This window comes from Tiliqua scincoides, chromosome 6, assembly GCF_035046505.1.
Source record: "Tiliqua scincoides isolate rTilSci1 chromosome 6, rTilSci1.hap2, whole genome shotgun sequence".
In the NCBI taxonomy this organism is placed as follows: domain Eukaryota; kingdom Metazoa; phylum Chordata; class Lepidosauria; order Squamata; family Scincidae; genus Tiliqua; species Tiliqua scincoides.
The window spans coordinates 77,673,828-77,696,804 of record NC_089826.1 but is presented as its reverse complement, the minus strand read 5'-3'; the positions used below and the strand labels follow the sequence as shown (position 1 = coordinate 77,696,804).

The following is a 22,977-nucleotide window of genomic DNA, read 5'->3' as shown; positions in this document are numbered from 1 at the left end:
CAGGGGGTGAGGGGAACCTGCAGACCCTTCTGCAGGGCTCTCTAAGCCTCAAAACAGCTAAAAATAGTGATCACAACCCACCTTCAGTTTAGTGATTTGAAACCAGAAGTGAGTCGTGATTGCTATTTTTAGCTGTTTTGAGGCTTGGGGAGCCCTGCACAGGGGTCTGTGGGCTACCTGCACCCCCTGGAAGACTGGCACTGCCAAGAGTAAGTGGGGAAAAAAATTTTTTGTCCCTGGCAGCAGCACAATCATAGCGATCATGTCACTGCCTTCACCCCTCCCCCGCAAACACTAACAGCTGTTCCCAAACTCTCAGAGAGTTACAGTATTTTCCAAGGACTCATCCCTTAAGACAATTATCTCTATTCCTTCTTTCTTACATCAACAAATTACCTTTTCCTCTCCAATTGCTTCTAAACATCCATTACTAGAAGTCTTCACCTTAGTGTATTTTGCTTCAATCTCCATTTAGAAATATTTCTTTCAAAAACATTTTGTGAGATTTATAAGTTCCAGAAATGCATAATCTGTTTTAGGTTGCAATCCTAACCAACTCTGCAGCACTGACATAAGGGCAATGAAACTCTGAGATAAGGGAACAAACATTGCTCTACCTTGAGGAGGCTTCCATGACTGCCCCTCAACTGCAAGATGCAGCATATGCCCCACTGGCACAGCTATGCCAGTGCTGGAAAGTTGGTTAGGATTGCACCCTTAGAGCGTTTTGTGAATGGATATATTGCCAGCTGATGTGAATGTGTGTATGCTTATGTACCTACAGAGACAGTTATAATTAAACTGTCCTAAAGATGACCTGAAGGAACCCAAAGTCTGGGACTGTGAAAGCCACTCTCCAGGTGAGCTTACTCTGTCATTAGCTCAGTCATAGGCTGAGTTGACACCCCTCAACTGTTAGACTGGTCCTGGAAATACTAATGGTTGGCAACTTTCAGTCTCGAAAGACTATGGTATAAGCCTGCAGCACCTGGTATTCCCAGACAGTCTCCCATCCAAGTACTAACCAGGCCTGACCCTGCTCAGTTTCTGAGATCAGACAAGATCAGGCATGTGCAGGGTAACAGTTGCTGCTGGTTAACCATAAAGATACATCATGCGCTCACCCACTGATGGTTAAGACATTTACCACAAAAGAATTAGACCTGAAATCTGGCATATATTTAATACATTTTGATTCCAACCTTCCTCAAAGTTCTTCCCCTTTTTCATCATCATATCAGCCCTGTCAGGCTGGTTGGGCTGAGATGGTGATTGTCCAAAAGTCACCAAGTGAGCTTCATGGTTGAGTGGAGAATTGAACCCAGATCCTAGTCTGACACCCTGATCACTACACCATGTTGGCTCTCAATAGCCTAAGACACTCTCAGCTGTAGAAAAGTCTGAGCAACTTGGCAAAATTCAGTTTATGTCATGACAGCAACCAGTACAGAGCAAGTCAAAACACAAACAGAATGAAATGCTGAGCTAAGTGAATCACTTTTTTTCTTTATTTTAGCTGGACAGGACAAACAAGGGAACATAAACTCCAAATTTGCAAATTAAGAGATTCTTTGCAAAATGTGAGAGCCTTATCGAATCTGTCTCCTCTACTGAAAATGCATCAAAATATTAAGTACTGTATAAGTAATGATATATCAATTAACTATGTCACAAGGTCTAAAAATATGCAAATTGCTATACTTCAATTTAAAAAACCTGCATCCTTGGAGAATACTGTAAATCAGGAAATTTGGGAGGCATTAAGAGTAATCAGTGAAGGAAAGCATGCGCTCTTCCCCGCATCCTATTTTTATACATACATAATGAAATAATTACAGCTACCCTTTTTTACGCATCTGCAAAAGTATTAGAATCCTAAGATCCTTACAATGATAAATTTAATCTACATTACATTTGCAGACCACATTAATTATATGAAAAAGAAATCTATTATCCTTCAATATAAGTAAGTTGAACCTAATTTGGACATGTAAATTAGAAATATCACTTTCAATAGTACCAATGTGTAGGAGAGATTGTTTAGATTAATTGCAGCAATTGTTAATTTGAAAATGCAGTAGGTGTTTCCTGCAGAGACAGAAATTCAATGTTTGGTTACTTTGTATCATGCAAAATATGTTTCTATATTTTGAGAGGAGCATGTTTTATCTCACAACAAAAATCACTAAAAAGTTATTGGTTTTTTATCCTAGGAATCTCTTCTTATACCCAAAACCATCACAGAAAAGTAAATTCAAATTTCAGCAAGGCATGTACACCATCTGCTCCAGCTCATATGGAAGAAAGACAGCTTGTATGGATGCAACCCTTGTCAAAACATACCTCTATGTAAGGCTAGCTTGCAAGGGAGAAGGTTGGGCTAAAGGTTGTTTTGCTTCTACGCCAATTTCACACATGCAGTTTTGAACATGATGTTGCATCCTGCTGTATATGAACTGTGCAATGTTTGAGTCAGCATTCAGTATTCCTGCCTGCAAATTTGCTTACTAATGTTATCTTTTAGTTTAGGCCATTAACCACTGTAGCAATACCAGTAATATCTTTCATTTAAAATTCAACATGCCTCTGTTCCAGTTGATGCTACAAGAAAGTCTAAAAGCAGCAGCAATGCTTTTAACACCATGAATATAATCTTGCAGTCATATTCTTGTGCATTATCCTATGGCCAGTGACATTATTCACAGGTCATTAATCCCTGTTGTAGCTCATTGCCACAGGAAAGGAGTAATGTAATATAATCTAATGTTGGGCTGGGTGTTCTTCAGAACTGTACAAAACCTTTTACAATTTATGTTTCACATTGTGTTGAATACAAGACTGCGTTGAATACAATGAATAAGCAGCATCCTTTAGTAGCTTTGATGTGCAGTCCTATTATTCAGTCTCGGAAGCTTCAATAATGAGCATAAACTGGGCATAGTTTAGAGTAAATGGTGACACCATGGCTGGGCAATCAAATCTGAGTCTTGGGCTCTCTCATTCCCTCTATCCATTCCATCTTCCCTCTTGTTCTCTCAGTTCTCTCCCACACTTTTTGGTTCATATAGTTTGGTCACTAGATCTGAACTAGGCACAAAGTGTGGTTTGTGGAAACTACAGCCCAATCTTAAGCTTCCCTGATGCAGCACAGTACAGTGGTGCCAAAATGGTGTGTCCTGTGGAGCCACAGCAGCCACTGGAGGACTCCTCAGGATAGAGAACTTCAGTTTCCTTACCCTGTGTAGAACTCTAGTAGGCCTGGTGGGTCTACTCAGATACTACTCAGTCTATTGTGCTACTGAGCTGGCACAGAACTAAGGAGACCTGTGTCAGGTTCTGCAGCTTGGGACGAGGGATAGGATTTAGCACCAACCTCTCCTGCCATCCCTGTTCCCCTCCTGGGCCTGATCCACCCTCTGGGCCTCCTTTTGTCTACCCAGTTTCTCCCCTCCCTGCCTTCCTCCTGCCCCAAAAAGGTCTTCTTGTCACCCAGTAGGAATACTTACTAACAGGTGCTCTTCTCCAGTGTCTTGATGGCACAGACGCCCATCACTAACTGATATGGGCCTTTCCACTGTCACTATGTGCCTCCCGCTGGCAGTGAAGTGCCTTATAGCACTTTTGTGACACTCAGTGCTGACAATGGGGCCTTTAGGATTCAGCTGCTAGTGTAGTTGCAAACCAGATTTGGAAACCACAGGCTTGAGGCTTAGACCCAACAGCAAAAGTACGTTTTGATCACCTCATCTGAACTAGCTCTGGGTGTTTTACACTACAACACACTTAAGTTTTCTACTCAGTGTACATTCAATGAAGGGGTGTGGCCAGCCCAAACCTCTGCTGAGGATACTAGATATATGAATTTCCAAACACTTGTTTGTTCTATTCATATTTTACATTTTTAGGTGTGCATTTGAACAAGAATGTGAGTGTTCCTAAGAAGAAGCTCTTAAAGGCAATCCATTGATACCACTCTCAACAGAATGCATCACACTGCTGTACAGGCTACATAGTCGCATAGTATCAGTACAACTATACTCATACAAATGTGCAAACAAGTGGTTTAGATAGATTAAAGTGTGTGCATATATATAAGGTCAGGCTTATTTAAGCAAATGAGACTGCAGATAAACATGCAAATAGGAATTTTAACAGCAATTTATAAACCACAAATTCAATTCTCATTACTTATGCAAACCATCATAGTCTTGTCATGCTTTACTTCATTGCCTTATCATTTTATCTATGGTGTTTCTCCTCTGTTGCCTTTCATTTCGCCCCCCTGTCATCTACATTTTCTGGGTGCCTTTTTAGCATCCTCCTCTCTGCTAGTTTATCCTTTAAGGTAATTCAGGATTGACCAGGAACATCTTGATCCCTGTGCCCCCCAAAATCATACATATGTAACTAGAGAATATCTAGAACAGTTTTAATTTTTGATACATAATGACTGGAAAGGTTAAATATATTATCCAACTTTAGCATGATCCTGAGGACATTCTGTAGTTTCAAAACAGTGTTTTAGATTCCTAGATCTGCCAAAATTTTCAGAAAGTATTCTTAGCTTCAGTAACTCTGACCACATTCACAAACAATGAATGCATGTTTACTTGCAAATAAGTTCAACTGTGTTCAGTGGGGCTTACTTTTGTGTAAATGCATTTCGAATCACAGCTAAAGTTGCTTATATGGGATATATATTTATTTTTTCCTCATTCTTCAGGTCAGCTTATCATAAAAATGAGGCCCAGTCGTAGCCAACATTCCAGCACCAATGCAGCTGCAATGCAGCCCAAGATAAGGGAACAAATGATCCCTTACCTTGAGGAGGCCTCTGTTACTGCCCCTTCTTTGTAGGATGCAGCACACACCCTGTTTGCACAGTTGCATCGGTGCTGGAACGTGGATAGGATTGGGCGCTAAGTGTAGTTTCTTAACATGACATAATTTTGAAGAATATCAGATTATCTACCCTGTCATTTAAGTATTCAGAATCTGAAGCTGGTGAAAATGTGAAGGCACAGGGGCTGGTTGGAGCTTATCTTTATGTTTTCTTTTAGCTTTTCAACAACAAAAAGAGTTCACAGTTTCACAAACCATGGTTGCAGTTGACAAGGGAAAACTTTCAGAGATGAGGGAGTGCACATTACTACAGATGGATTTCAATTTGTAAATGATGGATCTCAATTTGTAAATGATGTATTGCAGGAAGTTAGTGTAATGTTTACATGTAATGTATAATTATCTGTTTGTAGAAAGAGAGTAGGCAAAGAAAAAAGAAAAAAACTCAAATCTTTCTCTAATATTGGGGAGGGGATTAGAGACAAGAAATATTGGCTACAATTATCATTTATATTTTCAAGCCTTTGTTTTGTCTTTTACTACCACTTTGTAATTTATTTGTGGTTTAGTGAGTGTCTTTAAATATCAGTGGAAGAGAGATGCTCTTTTTTGAAAAGTAATTATAGTGTAATGCAGATGGCAGTAATAACAATTACACAAGACAAGGTCTCACAGTGATCTTCACAAAGCAAACCCGAAGTATCACTGAATCATAAAAGACCAAATGAGAAGAAGGCTGCAATGCAGCAGTTATCAGTGCGCTACCACATTCCCAACAAAAAAAAGTGATGGAGCAGAATTGCAAACACTGAAGGAAGCAGACATGGTGAAGGTTTTGCGGCTTCATATTATGTTTAAAGGATTCTTAATCCTAGACTAATCCTTTTCTGGCTCTGTTTGATCTTTCATTTCATAATACAGTGTATGCTAGAGAAACATTTGTTTGGAGATTTGAATCCCATCTCCTTCATGTTCCAGGTTCTATACAAACTCAAGGGGTTTGCACTCCAATAGTGACAGAAATTCTCCTAAAAGTTGCTGGAAGATGGCACTGTTTTAAGAATAACTCATCCTCGTTAACAGATCAATTTTAAGATTAGATGAACCAGAACCAGAAGAAAGAGCAAGTCAAATGTCATGTTTGTGGGTAGGAGACACAGACACAGACACAGAGAGAGAGAGAGAGAGAGAGAGAGAGAGAGATTCATTTTGTTATAAACTTTGATGAGTCTTCCCAAAACGCTGAATACAATCAGAGCAGAGCTAATGTCAAAGCCACAAGAAAAAAAGGGCATGTTGAGGATATCATCTGATTTTTTCCGTTTTCTCATGTATAAAAACAACAACCTGTCTGCTGTATTGTGCAGGTCACTTTTATCAAGTTGCAGGTCAAAATGAAGTTTGACCTCCATTTTCCAGCTGCTCTGGTGATGATAAATTCCATGCAGATGAGCTGATGAATAGAAAGCTTGCAGAATATCAGGTGTGTACATAAGAACATAAGAACAGCCCCACTGGATCAGGCCATAGGCCCATCTAGTCCAGCTTCCTGTATCTCACAGCGGCCCACCAAATGCCCCAGGGAGCACACCTGATAACAAGAGACCTCATCCTGGTGCTCTCCCCTACATCTGGCATTCTGACTTAACCCATTCCTAAAATCAGGAGGTTGCGCATACACATCATGGCTTGTACCCCATAATGGATTTTTCCTCCAGAAACTCGTCCAATCCCCTTTTAAAGGCGTCTAGGCTAGACGCCAGCACCACATCCTGTGGCAAGGAGTTCCACAGACCGACCACGCGCTGAGTAAAGAAATATTTTCTTTTGTCTGTCCTAACCCGCCCAACACTCAATTTTAGTGGATGTCCCCTGGTTCTGGTATTATGTGAGAGTGTAAAGAGCATCTCCCTATCCACTCTGTCCATCCCCTGCATAATTTTATATGTCTCAATCATGTCCCCCCTCAAGCGTCTCTTTTCTAGGCTGAAGAGGTCCAAACGCCGTAGCCTTTCCTCATAAGGAAGGTGCCCCAGCCCCGTAATCATCTTAGTCGCTCTCTTTTGCACCTTTTCCATTTCCACTATGTCTTTTTTGAGATGCGGCGACCAGAACTGGACACAATACTCCAGGTGTGGCCTTACCATCGATTTGTAGTGTAGGATGTGTAGGATTGCGGTGGTGGTGGACAGGTCGATGAAAGTGTCGACCCAATGTACGGTGGCAGTGAAGAAGGTCAATTCTATGCTTGGGATCATTAGAAAAGGTATGGAGAACAAAACAGTTAATATTATAATGCCATTGTACAAATCAATGGTAAGGCCACACCTGGAGTACTGCGTCCAGTTCTGGTCGCCACATCTCAAAAAGGACACAGTGGAAATGGAAAAGGTGCAAAAGAGAGTGACTAAGCTGATTACTGGGCTGGGACACCTTCCTTATGAGGAAAGGCTACAGTGTTTGGGCCTCTTCAGCCTAGAAAAGAGGCGCCGGGGGGGGGGAAAGATTGAGACATACAAAATTATGCAGGGGGATGGACAGAGTGGATAGAGAGGTGCTCTTTACACTCTCACATAACACCAGAACCAGGGGACATCCACTAAAATTGAGTGTTGGGAGAGTTAAGTCAGACAAAAGAAAATATTTCTTTACTCAGCGTGTGGTTGGTCCTTGCCACAGGATGTGGTGGTGGCATCTGGCCTGGATGCCTTTAAAAGGGGATTGGACAAGTTTCTGGAGGGAAAATCCATTACGGGTTACAAGCCATGATGTGTATGTGCAACCTCCTGATTTTAGAAATGGGCTGTGTCAGATGCAAGGGAGGGCACCAGGATGCAAGACTCTTGTTATCAGGTGTGCTCCCTGGGGCATTTGGTGGGCTGCTGTGAGATGCAGGAAGCTGGACTAGATGGGCCTATGGCCTGATCCAGTGGGGCTGTTCTCAAAAAAGACATAGTGGAAATGATCTATGTAGCATGATCTCCAGACTGGCAGAATGGGCAGCAAAATGGCAGATGCGCTTCAATGTCAGTAAGTGTAAAGTCATGCACATTGGGGCAAAAAATCAAAACTTTAGATATAGGCTGATGGGTTCTGAGCTGTCTGTGACAGATCAGGAAAGAGATCTTGGGGTGGTGGGGGACAGGTCGATGAAAGTGTCGACCCAATGTGCGGCGGCAGTGAAGAAGGCCAATTCTATGCTTGGGATCATTAGGAAGGGTATTGAGAACAAAACGGCTAGTATTATAATGCCGTTGTACAAATCGATGGTAAGGCCACACCTGGAGTATTGTGTCCAGTTCTGGTCGCCGCATCTCAAAAAAGACATAGTGGAAATGGAAAAGGTGCAAAAGAGAGCGACTAAGATGATTACGGGGCTGGGGCACCTTCCTTATGAGGAAAGGCTACAGCGTCTGAGCCTCTTCAGCCTAGAAAAGAGGTGCCTGAGGGGGGACATGATTGAGACATACAAAATTATGCAGGGGATGGACAGAGTGGATAGGGAGATGCTCTTTACACTCTCACATAATACCAGAACCAGGGGACATCCACTAAAATTGAGTGTTGGGCGGGTTAGGACAGACAAAAGAAAATATTTCTTTACTCAGCGTGTGGTCGGTCTGTGGAACTCCTTGCCGCAGGATGTGGTGCTGGCGTCTAGCCTAGATGCCTTTAAAAGGGGATTGGACATGTTTCTGGAGCAAAAATCCATTACGGGTCACAAGCCATGATGTGTATGTGCAACCTCCTGATTTTAGAAATGGGCTGTGTCAGATGCAAGGGAGGGCACCAGGATGCAAGACTCTTGTTATCAGGTGTGCTCCCTGGGGCATTTGGTGGGCTGCTGTGAGATGCAGGAAGCTGGACTAGATGGGCCTATGGCCTGATCCAGTGGGGCTGTTCTTATGTTCTTATGTGGAACTTCCTGCTAGTAGAGATCAGGCTGACTGCATCTCTGCCAGTATTCAAGAAAAGTCTGAAAATTTATTTGTTTTGCTTTGGCATTTGCGGCATACTTTTAATTCTGGTTGTTTTGGACTTGTTTGTGTGTCAATTTGCTGTTTGTTCACTGTTTTGTTGGCTTTCAATGTTTTTAAAGTTGTTGCCGTGAATTGAGAGGAACGGTGGGGTATAAGTATTTTAAATAACTAGATATTTCTCATGTTAGAGCTCAGAACTAGTTTATCTCTGCAGCAGAATGAGGATCTTGTGATGGTGATGTGGACTTCATAGCACAATCCTTATGTGTGTCTACATTGTGTTCAATGCGAATCACTCCCAGGAAAGTGTGTATAGGGTTGTAGTCTCAGACTGGATTTGGGAAACATCATTTTGAATGGTCACCCATGAAAGCACCCTGCAAGACAAATGCTGGAACATCAAGTTTCTAGCCTAACTTTTTCCTTTTGCCACCTCTACAGACTTTATTTTCCTACTTGCAGGGCTTTTTTTTTTTTTTTTTTTTAACTTGGAAGATGCATTTGAGAATGTAATACTAATGTGCAATCCAACATGGAACCTTTCGTGCTACCAATTTAGGATTATTTTATCCCTAGCCCTATTTGGCTGTATGCATATATCATTCTCATTCATACATGCATGACACCACTTCATACTGTAGTGAAAATGTGATGAACACATAACATGTGAACCAGTCCCTGAGAGTTCACTTGCCTCCAAAATATGTAGCTGGTAATAACAGCATAAAATACACCAACATGGAGATACAAGAGAATATTCTCAAACAGTAAGACAATACTAGTAATGTCAGAAAGTAAAAAGCTGCAGATGTACAATATCTGTCTAATTCACCAAAGTAGAAGCAAAAAAGGAAAAAAAAATCAGTATTTTTTCTGTACTCTTATATGTAGAGCAAGTCCTTACCATAAAAGAACACATTGCTATTAATATAAATGTTTAACAGAAAAGGAAAATGAAGATCAATGGCACATAGGTTCCACCTGGCTACAGTTTACGTGCCGAGTCAGCCATCCTAGGGAGATTCCCAGTTATCTTTTGACATTCTGCCTGATGGCATTTGGAAGTAGTGACTTACTGCCAATGTAAATCTTCTTAGGCTCCCTTGCTTAGGAAAATGTGTGTTTTATTATTAGAGCTCAGTGCCCCACTGGAGGAAATTTAGCACCAGCGAGAACAACAGCGAATATATTTATGACTACTGCTTATGGGGCATATGGGTTGTAAGAGGAACATCTCTCCTCCTGATCTATTTTATTTTCACTTTATTTACTACATCCAGATAGGGACAGAGCACGTGCTGGTTGCGCATGCATTTCAAAGTATGTGCTCATGAACCCTCACCAATAGGGAAGATTAACCTGTACTTGGCAGGTGCATGAAAGAGACATTTTTGGCTGTCATTAAAAAACCTTTAATCCCTGGTCCCTTAAACTTTAACCCTCACCATCACCTGAAACAAGGTCCAAATTTGCACAACTGCGTTAGCTCACACAAAAATGCAAGGTCCTTGGGATCAGAGTATTTCCATTTTTTGCTCATGTTTACGTCTCAATCCTATCCCACACTACCTACACCAATGCAACTGTGCTGTGCAGACACGTGATGAATCCTCTGTGGAGGGGGAGGACACACAATCAGGAGGCCTCCTTGATGTAAGGGAACTTTTGTCCCCTTTCTGCCAGGTAAGCCCCTTGATGCCCTATGAGTCTCCTTGGCCTTATGCCACCTCTACAGACTAAGGACGCAATCCTAACCAAATTTCCAGCATTGACTTAAGGGCAATGAAACTCCAAGATAAAGGAACAAACATTGTCTTACCTTGAGGAGGCCTCCATGACTGCCCCCCAACTGCAGGATGCAGCACATGCCCCACTGGCACAGCTATGCCAGTGCTGGAAAGTTGATTAGGATTGAGCCCTAAGTCTAAAAAGAGTAAGCAAGCAGCATAGGCATAAGTGCATATGCTGCCAAGATCCATTCCCTCCAGCCCAGACACTGCTTCCTATCCTCCCCTGATCAGCCCTATAACTCCCACTCCCCACTCACACTTCCTGCCCCAAAGTACTGGTTCAACGGCTGCAGCCATGCTTCTCCAATGTCCCTGCCACTTTGTGGTGCTGGTTCAGAATGACCTGTCAGCAGTGCACTGTGTGCAGTTGTCACAAATCCATTTATGACAGTGGGACTCTGTTAACTCTGGGCTGTTAAAAGCATGATGTGCCACATGCATTGGCAGGGCTGGCTAAATAAAATATAAAAAATATAATTCAGTTTTGATCCTAAAAGTCAGGGAACCTACACAGTACTTGAAAAATGTATCAGGAACAAGTACACCAACCAGTGGAAATGGTTAGCCAGTTACGTACTTGTGAAAAGATAAGGAACCATCAACCAAGGGATGTGAGTGCCCTTCTCAGAACTCTCCGTGCTCAGCCTACCCTTCAGATTCTTGTTGTGTGGCAGTAATCCTGGCTCCACCTTTCCTCACCAAAAGAGATAAGGCACTTGCAAAATTTGCTGTGCGTGTGGGAGTTTCCTCCAGTCAGTTAGTCCTACAAAAGACTGATTCAACCTTACATTCCTATCCCCACTAGCAGAAGCTGAAAAGAATTACACTGAACTTCCCAGCATGAACTGCATAGGAGGCAAAGAGAGTCTATATCGTGCCTCTGCTACTGCAATGGCCAAGTTGTTCACTTTCTTTAACAGAAAAAGGAAACAGGATTTGGAATATATGGAGCAGCAGAAGTGCTGGCACTTCCAGAACTGAACCATGGTTTAATTCATGCTTTGAAAACCTTGGGGTGCAGCAGGAGAGCACCCGTGGGAGTCAGGAAGTGCAAATGTTGTTCATACCTTACTGCTTATAAAAAGCAGGGATGTGTTTTTGTTCTCCCCATTAACGGAAACTGAACCAAATTGTGTCCATTCAAGTTTGGTTTCCATACATTTCAAAATGAACATGATGTGCAATGAAGGGGATGATGCAGAAGCATTTTCAGAATGTTTGGGGGTGTAAAAAAAAATGGAATACAACTATCTTGAATACCCACACTTCCCCAGGATGCAGCATTGTTTTACGGCACTGCAGGTTAAAAAAAAGTCACTGCTATTAAGGGTATCCAAGATGGCACCTGTCAGGAATAGCTGTGCATTGTAGCTCCCACTGCTGAATGGGAGAAGTTGTCAATTTCCATTCTCTGAAATGAGAAAAGGTCAAGCAAATCAGGTCAGTGGGGGTTGCAGTTCCCTGGAGAGCTACTACAGGTTGTGCCTCGTTATCCACAAGGGTTGTGTTTCAGAACCCCTAGTAGTTAAAAAAAAAAAAATCAATGGATACCAAATCAGTGGAAAAATAACATTAAAGACCCCCTTCCAGGTTTCTTGCTCCTGTATAATTGCCCCAGAATGCATTGGTATATACACTATATTGCATTCAGTCACTAGAAGGGGTGAATAATGGAATCTAATGGAATGAAATTGTAATTATTGAACAGTGGGAAGGTAGGAAATTGGATTTTGGTGCTTTTCCCCCCCTTGTTATAAGGCATTTAATATCAGTGGTGAGTCAAATCAGCAGATACTGAGGTCCCACCTGTAGTTTGCAATTTGTTCTCACAAGGGCCAAAAGAAGAATGGGATTTTAATAAGAACAGCATGCTTCTAGCCCTCATGTGGAAAAAAGTTTTACAATGAGTTACTTCACCTACCAAAACATTAAAAACCCTGAAAGGACTATGGGAAGGGGGGCTCAAATGGCCACGAGTCCATTCTTCTTTGTAACTAAAAAAAAAAAAAAGGAAAGTATTTTCTGATTTGAGTAGATTAAACCAGTGTTTCTCAAACTGTGGGTCGGGACCCACTAGGTGGGTCACGAACAAGTTTCAGGTGGGTCCCCATTCATTTCGATATTTTATTTTTAATATATTAGACTTGAAGCTGCCATGGAATGTGACCACATTTGGGGAAAGGTTACAGTAACGTACTTTTAACAAGCTACTATGTATATTCTTTTAACAATGATAGTCAATGGGACTTACTCCTGGGCAAGTGTGGGTAGGATCGCAGCCTAGAATTGTTAAAAATTATCCTGCTTGATGATGTCACTTCCGGTCATGACATCACTTCCAGTGGGTCCTGACAGATTCTCATTCTAAAAGATGGGTCCCGGTGTTAAATGTGTGAGAACCACTGGATTAAACTAAACGTATATACTAGGGATGTCAAACATAAGGCCCATGAGCTGAATGTGGCTCTGGAAACAATTTGTGATAACTGGGTTCTCCCAGCTTGATAATTGGACTCTCTCATATCTTGAAAATATGAACAAGATTTGCACATTTTCTCCTCAGTCATTCGCAGCTAATGAATCTTTACGTGAGAACAAAGTGCTTATTTTTGGCCATCATCTGCTTAATAAGGTCACTTCCTGCTTAATGATGTAACTTCCAACCCTCAGCAGGCAGCATGAATGCTAACTTCAGCCCTCTGTATGAAATGAGTTTGACATCTCTGGTATATACATTCCCTCTGGTTCCACAATTTGTTCTGAGTTCAGAACCTTGACTTTTATTTTTCAATAGTGGCATCTCAATATTTTGGTCCTAGAAACCCACACAAGATGTTTCCCTCTGTATTGCTCCATTTGTTTACCTCTCACCACTCAGCGTCAATTTTGCAGACTGTGAAAGACCTAAAGCTTTTGATGTGAAGATTTCTAAGCTAAACATCATCATAGCAAACAAGATGTTCCCTGCACCTTCTATTCTCAGGAGGCCCATTTCTATCCTAAATCCTTTGGAGACTGAAGGAGTCTCTTGTAGAAATACAATGTGAGAGAAGTTTTTGTAAAGTCCCCGGAGGACAGATGGTGCTAAGGATCAGACGGTTTTTGCAAGGCTAGCTGGATTTTCAGAGCATAAGAGAAAATAATCTTGTTAAACAGAAACTGTCTACAGAACACAGTGTTGCAGAGCACTGTTGGAAAAAAAGGTATACCAGGATACAGGAAAAAGATAAGTGGGGAAAAAGGACCCCACATATTTGAAAGCATTCCCATTTATTCCAACAGAGCTAATAGTGAGAACATGGTTTCAGAAATGATGCTCTGGGGAATCAACAGGGTGACATCCCTGGGAAGTACTGTATAAACCACTCTCCTGAACCAGCATAGTCAAGCAATTGCCTGATTTGATTCTAGTTGTCACACCATGTCTGCCATGCATGTTAATAGCACCTTAGGATTTAACCCTTAAAGTTCATGCGATGGGTTTTACATATGGGCTTCCAATCCAGCTCAGTCACAACAAACAGTGACATCTGATGGAGATACATGTTTCCATCTACATTCAAAGATGCATGCAGACAACAGTGGAGCTCAGCTCAGCACAGCACTACATTAGCTGTGCCTACAGAAGCATGCTTCCTCATGCAGACCTCTGTTCCTAAATTATGGCAAGAAAGTATAGTATTTTCCTATAAAAGTCATGGAGCATAATAAGATACAGGAGACGTAAAATTTCAGAAATCCACAGGGTGCAGATGGTTTGCCCCATTTGATCAAACATTTGAGTTTTCCCATCCCCAACAAACTTGCCTATTGTAAATGGTATTGGGACACCCAATCCAAATTTTGGACTGACAATCAGCCTGAGGAAAACACAGGTCATGGTTCAGGATGTGGACTCACCTCCCTGCATTACAATCTCTGCGCATGAACTGGAGGTTGTCCATGACTTTGTGTACTTTGGCCCAACGATCTCCAACACTCTTTCTCTCAATACTGAGCTAAACAAGCGCATTGGTAAAGCAGCTACCACGTTTTCCAGACTCACAAAGAGAGTCTGGTCCAACAAGAAGCTGACGGAACATACCAAGATCCAGGTCTAAAGAGCTTGCGTCCTGAGTACACTTCTGTACTGCAGCGAGTCATGGATTCTTCGCTCACAACAGGAGAGGAAACTGAACGCTTTCCACATGTGCTGCCTCCGACTCATCCTCAGCATCACCTGGCAGGACAAAGTTCCAAACAACACAGTCCTGGAATGTGCTGGAATCCCTAGCATGTATGCACTACTGAAACAGAGACGCCTGCGTTGGCTCGGTCATGTTTTGAGAATGGATGATGGCCGGATCCCAAAGGATCTCCTCTATGGAGAACTCATGCAAGGAAAACGCCCTACAGGTAGACCACAGCTGCGATACAAGGACATCTGCAAGAGGGATCTGAAGGCCTTAGGAGTAGACCTCAACAGGTGGGAAACCCTGGCCTCTGAGTGGCCCGCTTGGAGGCAGGCTGTGCAGCATGGCCTTTCCCAGTTTGAAGAGACACTTGGCAAACAGTCTGAGGCTAAGAGGCAAAGAAGGAAGGCCCATAGCCAGGGAGACAGACCAGGGACAGACTGGACTTGCTCCCGGTGTGGAAGGGATTGACACTCCCGAATTGGCCTTTTCAGCCACACTAGACGCTGTTCCAGAACCACCATTCAGAGCGTGATACCATAGTCTTTCGAGACTGAAGGTTGCCAACAACAACAAAATCCTAACCTGTGCTGGAACAGGTAGGCTGAGGCTGGCTGTGGCACAACCCAGGACAAAGGGAATCAATTACTCTGGATAATGCAGCAGCAGCCCAAATGGGTGTATTTGGATCTGTGCCACCACAATAAGTGTTACAGGTCCAAACAGCCCCGTATAAGGCCACACTGCTCAGGAAGGAGTTAGGATACAGGCTTCCTCCTGGTTCACCCACCAGCCCACCCACTGCCCACCCTCCCCCCAACCTGAAACACCCTCCTCAAACCCCCACATCAGCAGCCCACTGCTGGAGGGAAATTACGTTTGCCAAGCCTGGATCTGGCGTGGGGAGGTCGGCGTGCATTCTTGCGCTGGCCTCCCTGACTCCTGTGGTTGCACAAACATGCTTTAGGTCACATTTGTAACACGCGGAGGCCCGCACAAGGGACTTGTGCCAGCTTAGGGGCTGCTTTGGATTGTGCCCTTAGGGCCCAATCCTATCCAACTTTCCAGCACTGATGCAACTAGAGTGCAGCCCCTTACAAACATCCCCTTACAAACACCCCCTTACCTCCATAACTGCCCCTCCACTAAAGGATGCAGCACATGCCCCATTGGCATGGCTGCACCAGCACTGGAATGTTGGATAGGATTGGGCCCTTAGTTAACTATGCTTTTTCCACACTTGCTACACAGTGCTATTTGTTACCAATGTCAACACTAGCTAGGAGAAACAACAGGTGGAAATGCATTTGATAGAAAACACACAAGCAGAACATTCAAGTTATCAACTCTTTTTTTTTTTACCGCTGCCAACAGTCTGACTTCAACAAACCACATGAAGATAAAATTAGCAACAATCTACATACTTGTATGATGCATCAAAACTCAGCTATCATCACAAAACAGCTGGAGCAATGTGTGGCTATGAACTTCAGTAGATAACTACGGTCTTGCTTATAGCAGGATTTTCCAAAAATACAAATTGGATCACAAGCTCATGGTCAGGATATTAAAAGAAAAAGGAGCAGGAAAAGAAAGGATACAAATCTCAGCTTCTTGAAGTGGTAATAACTGTTATAGTTGCCTCCAGTGCTCTAAAGCAGGGGTCTAAACTTTTCGGCCGAAGGGCCACATCAAATATCTGGCATGGTGTTAAGGGCCGGAAAAAAAATTAAATATAAAATTTAAATAAATACATTAGAGATGGAACTTAGATGAATGACTGGAATGAATGAATGAATGAATGAGCTCAAATGTCCAGGATTTCTCCAAGCACCAACACAGTCCAAGATTTAAAGCACACACTTAAATGGACTCACATTCCCCCACCCCACAAGCATAACTCTGGTTGTGTTTGGTCAACTGGGCCAGAGGCTCTCAGGGAATCAGAGGCTGGCCATGGGCTGGATAGAGGCACTCCATGGGCGACACCTGACCCCCGGTCCGGGGATTGGAGACCCTTGCTCTAAAGGTAAATCTTCTGGAGAGCATTTTACACAAAGAGTACATGGGGGTGGTGGAATAAATACCTTTGGTTTCCTTTTTCCAAGCAGAAAGAAAGTCTACAAATATGCAGTTACATTCATTCTTAGTTTCTCTTGTTGTAACCCTTTCCTCACATTCACCATCTCTCCTCCTTTCCCTATCAAAACTCATATGGCCAGTTCCTTTGGGCAGGAACATGCCATTTTTGTTTATGCTTACTCTGCAAAACTGTACAAATGCTGATACACAAATGCAAGCCGCATTCCATGGTGGTGGTGGAGAAGTCATGGAGGCCTCCTCAAAGGCTCAGGGTTGCAGAGGTGCTGGAAAGTTGGTTAGGATTGGGTTGTATATCTTACTTCAAAATATCTATGAGCAGTTTTACAACTTCATAGATGTCACCCTGGTATCAACAGATCACTTACTATATGATAATGTATGTCCTGTATGCACAACCCATACTGCATACTGATGCATAGGGAAACAGATCCATTTACTTTTCTTGAATGTAGGCAACCTGGTGCAGGATCTCACTGTGCACAGAGCATCTGATCAGGTGGAAAAAATGAACCCAGTGCTCCAATTCCTGATGTACATGGTCTTGGATGTGCAGAACCAGGTAACGGGGCAACCTGCCTCTACCTTAGCAGCCAATGTCTACTTGCTATTACAGTACACTATGATGTGAGCAGGAACCAATTTCTAACACAGATGCAAACAGTATTATCAGCTACTGATCTGTGTTCCTAGCTTCTGAGGTTCCATGCAAACAACTATTTGAATGCAACACCTTTTGACACATGAGCATGCCTGGATTAGGAACTTAGAAGGCAGCAAATATGAAGTCCTAGTGAACAGAGAATTTCAAAGCATTTCTTATAATCATTTTGATAGTAAAGGGTTTTTTATAAAAAAAAGTGTGTTATTTACCAGTCAAAATGTTAATACTAAAACAACCAATCCAGAGCATGTTTCTGTGTTTATCTGAATTGTATTTGCATGGGGGAAGTCCCGCTGGTACCATAATGCATTCTAAACACACTACACCAGAGAAGTTTGCACAGATGCAGCACAATGCCTGGATAGCAGCGCCATTAAGTTGAAAGAATTAAACTCAAAATATTCATAGCACAGCTGAATTCCAATACCATTGTTGAGATTTGTGAAAAGGATTCTGTTGCTGCCCATCTGATTTTCTTTCTTTTCTTTCTCCTTTTTGGTTAAGGGAGGAAAAATGAAGGAATGCAATGACTAAATCTGGCAGGCCCTGAACATTCTCAGTTTAAAATTAAGAGAAATTAGATCCAAAGGCTACACCTTACAGCCACCCACCCCCCCTACACACACATACGCCCTGAAAACTGGGTCCTACAGAGGGGTTAGAACTGGCAAAAATGAAAAATAAATACAGGTACAAACAAAGGGAAGGGCTTTCTGCTTGCACAGCAGAATCTTTAAAACCATGTATTTATTTATATTTATTTAGTACTTAATATTGCAGTTAAGCTCAGAGGGGAGCTTTCAGATTGTGGTTCTGAGAGCTCTGAGCTCTTTGCCTATATCCTTGCTCTGTTTGTCTCCCTGTAATATTAGCTTGATCTTTTAAAAAAGCTACAAAATTGTTTTTATATACTAAACCAGTGCTTCCCAAACGTTTTAACACTAGAACCCACTTTTTAAAATGATGATCATTTGTAACCCACATTACTTTTCTAGACAAAAAAAGTGATACAGAAAGAAATATTTTTATTTATTATTAATAATAAATTATTAATCAATAATAATTGGGGTCCTGTACTCCCAAGACTGCTAGAGATCTTACTTAGAGATCTGCTTAGAGATCTGATAGAGATATAATATGCGTGTGTAGATATTTGCAAGACTCTCCTTAGAAATAGAGTTCAAGGACTGTCTCCCCAAATCTTTATTATAAGATTATTATTCCATCATACCCAGAAGGCTGAACTGGAGAGCAGGATGTGTAGTTAGGGACTTCCAGGCCAGGCAGAAGGATGAAACTGGGCTCACATTTGATCTACAGAATACTAATTACTAGAGAATATGGGAAAATGTGGCACTTTGATTCAGCGGTATGAGGATGACCTCATATCACAGGTTAGCATTCCAACCACAAGAGTGGTCACTCCATTCAGATTGTCTGCTTGGATTGCAAACTGGGCAAGGGTTCTTGCAAAGTTTTTTACAGGCTTGCCACTTGCCTCCTGTTTACCACTTCAGTCCCTACTCCCACGCAGTCCACCCTACCCTCTCCTGCTTTGCCGAGTTCAGTCACCTCCCAGTCCCTGTTGCTCCATGCCCTGATTATTCAGAAGGCGCTCATTCTGAAAGTATAATGTGAAGGGGGGGAGATGTTTTGTTGTTGGGGTTCGTCAGGAACTGATCAGCTCTTTCTACACCACTGCCTTTACTTGAAGAGCAGCACAGCTTTTTTTTACAGGTGCAATGGGGACATCAGGAGAGTGTTAAATGTGAACATCCACACACCCACCCCATTAGGAGCTCTGTTTTTTTCCGTGAAGTAGCGCCTGACACGTGTAGAGTCCTGACTCAAGTCAGAGTCTCAAAAACACTCTGGACAAGTCCCCACAGCTGCCCATTAAGACCTGTGCACAAGTCAAGTCAAAGGGGCCTGCGACTCAGAACTAGCCGCAGTGGATCTGCACCCTGTCACAGAGCAAGCATACTGTGGCACTAGCATAGCTGGTAACAAAGTTTTGAAACTATTCCATCACTTCCATTTCTCACACTGAAAAAAATTGTGCATTTCACCCTTAGTGAACCACTCTCCACTGTACCTATTTACTTAGAATCCCATTCCCCATGTTCGCTTTTACGGACGAAATACACCATCACTTCTTTTTAAACATTTACAAAAGGAAAGCAGCTTGTGATACAAACATCAGGGACACGCGGCAAGTCCTCACTTAAAGTTAACAGTAGGTTTTTGGAAACTGCAACTTTTAAGCAAAATGACTTATAACAAAACCAATTCTACTGTTGGCTAAATTGATATATGCAAACAAGAGTTATGTTCCCACAGCATTTTTCTGGTCACAAAAATATCACCAAACTTCTAAATAAAAACCCCAAACACTTCTAATATTAAACAATGAAATAAATGTTAGCTTTCCGGGTTGGAGAAAACCCATGCAGACATGTCGAGAACATGCAAACTCCACACAGTGGCTCTAGTTAGGCATCGATTTTTAAATCAACTTTATAACAAAACAACTTTGAACAAAACAACTTTAAGTGAGATCTTGCTTTGTGAATAAAGCAAATAGAAGTTGATCCCTCTGGCAGGTGGGTTTGGAGATGATGAAGAATATTATGCAGAAATATACAGAGACTCCATTTCTCTCTCCAAAACACATACACACAGTGAAAAACAACCAGGAGAGAGGGATTTTGAGTTGAATAAATACTGGAGGAGAAAGAGTTAAATCAGTTTCTTTCCTGAAGTTTGCCTAGATTGCTTTGGATCAAAAAATAATGAAGGAAAGAACCTTGGAACTTCATGTAGCTCCAGCTTCATATACCTTAAACTGAATACATGTATGCTAGAAAGCTGTGATCAACTGTGTTCAGTCTTGAACATGCATTCTGTTGCAATATCTGGCTTGCCTCTGGGTATAAGTGAAATGGCTTCGATTGTCATGTTAATGTCAGAGGAACCGGTGCATAAATGTTCATGTGGAGTTCATGTGGAACTCTTGTGTGTTCAGAACTGGGAAGTACTACACTGGCAAGCTATGAAGCTTGCCACTTAAAAAAAAACACACACACACAAAACAAAAACTTGCTGAGTGCTAGAAAAGGCACGTAGCAAAAAGAAAAAAAGACATATAACAATTCAGATAAGAACCGAATGTGAAACAAAACAGCGATGTTTCCTTACAATCTGGAATATCAGCAGGATTTTCGTTTGTTGTTTGTGGGTTGCGGGGTATTTGGTACATTACAGCAGAGCATCAGCACTAATTCTACATGGCAGCTCCTCAGAATACCATCTGCTTCTCCTGTAACTGTTAATATAGTTGTAATTATCTACTTCTAAGTACTTTATTGGAATATCATTTGCAAATTAATCAACTGCAGACCGGTAAAACAAATGACATGCTTGTCAGAAAACAACAGCATTATTTCAGTTTCTCAAAAGATAAAGAAATGCTGGCAAAGAGCAGAAGCTTGGAAGGGAAGCTTATGTTCAGCTCTAAAAAACACACAAAGCCTGCTCAAGAACCTGACGTGTGTACTGGTGACCTGGTGTACCGAGGCATGCGCTGTTCACCCCTTTCCCACTTGTGAAACTTCGGGGAGCCCTGCGGACAGCCGCGCAGGGCTCCCCACACCCCCTGGGAGGCTGCAGGAGGCTCAGGTAAGTCCACCCAAGCCCCTGCAGCCCCCCTGAGTGGCGCGATCCTGGGGAACAAGCCACTGCCTCCTCCCTGCCTCCTGGTTGCCCCCGCCCCTTAAGGGGAAACTGGCCAGGGTCCACAGGCTGTGGCATCACGACACCTTAATCTGAAAAGCCCTGCACTAGTGTAATCTAATGCATGTCGACTCAGAATTAAGACCCATTATGTTCAATGGTACCTACTTTCAAGTAAGTATGTATAGGACTACAGCCTTAGAGTGGTGGCGGAGGCAGAAAAGACGGTGGAAACCAATAAGGCTTGGGGTAGAATTGTTAGGCGATTTCTACTGGAATATTTGCTCAAGAGTTCTTGAGATGGCATCTGGAAGAAAACATTTCAAATAATTATCTGACACTGAAAGGGTCAGATCTGTACTAAAAGACGTTGTTAGTAATGGTTTACAGGTAAATCGTGTGCTTGGTTCACAGGTAGATTATCTCTTACCCAGGCATCTGAAGTTCTGACTATTCCGAAAGTGAGACATTTTTGTCCAAGACTTTTAAAAAACTTTCTGTAGTGTGAGTGCTAGAAGGTCTTGTACCCATTCCCACCTATGTGCAGGTGCGGGCTGTAAGTTCTATTCTCTGCTCTGTGGTGTGTAACTGTATAGAAATCATTGGGAAAATGTCAAAGTGGCCAGCAGACAGCAGTATGAGTAACAGTGAAAAGAGCAAGTATTTCTCAATTATGCAATTATTCCAAAATCCAGACAAATTTGAAATCCAGACACATTCCCATCCCAAGCAGTCTGGCTATGGAATACTCAACCTGTACTTTACAATGGCCTCCAGCTTTTTCTTTTTTTTTAAATTTCGGTTGAAGTGCATCTACATCTACTGTGTCAAACTTGTTTCATGCAGTGGGCCAAATAGCATCCATGATGCCTGCTGACGGCTGAAGTGATGTCATTAAGCAGAAGTAAGCACTTTTTCTCACTTAGGAACACATTAGCTACAAGTGACAGAAAATATGCAAATCTTGATAATATTTTCAAGAAATGGGACAGCCCAGTTATCATGCAGGGAGCCCTTTCAGCAGTGACACCTCAGCAGCTGAGAGCAGCTGATGGTGGTGCCAGGAGAGCCTGAGAGCTGACTAAAGAGCTTCCCATACCTGTCCCATGGGCCTTATCTACAGGATAAGGACATCCCTTGTGAGAATGGATGATGGCCGGATCCCAAAGGATCTCCTCTATGGAGAACTCGGGCAGGTAAAGCGCCCTACAGGTAGACCACAGCTGCGATACAAGGACATCTGCAAGAGGGATCTGAAGGCCTTAGGAGTGGACCTCAACAAGTGGGAAACCCTGGCCTCTGAGTGGCCCGCTTGGAGGCAGGCTGTGCAGCATGGCCTTTCCCACTTTGAAGAGACACTTGGCCAACAGTCTGAGGCAAAGAGGCAAAGAAGGAAGGCCCATAGCCAGGGAGACAGACCAGGGACAAACTGCACTTGCTCCCAGTGTGGAAGGGATTGTCACTCCTGAATTGGCCTTTTCAGCCACACTAGACGCTGTTCCAGAACCACCATTCAGAGCGCGATACCATAGTCTTTCGGGACTGAAGGTTGCCTACAATATCTGCAGGATCTGTAATGATGTATTCGATTCCTGACTATGTCCAAGTTCATGATACAACCCACTCTCATTTTAATGCATAATTACCTCCAACTGACTGATCAGTTTGTGATGCTGAGGTAACACTAAGGCCTGCCA

The 22,977-nt window shown here is 42.6% G+C and overlaps 1 pseudogene; it reads right to left on the bottom strand.

Moving 5' to 3' along the window:
• Positions 1-976: 976 nt before the first annotated feature.
• LOC136656510 (5S ribosomal RNA) lies at positions 977-1,096 on the bottom strand (annotated as a pseudogene).
• Positions 1,097-22,977: the final 21,881 nt, after the last annotated feature.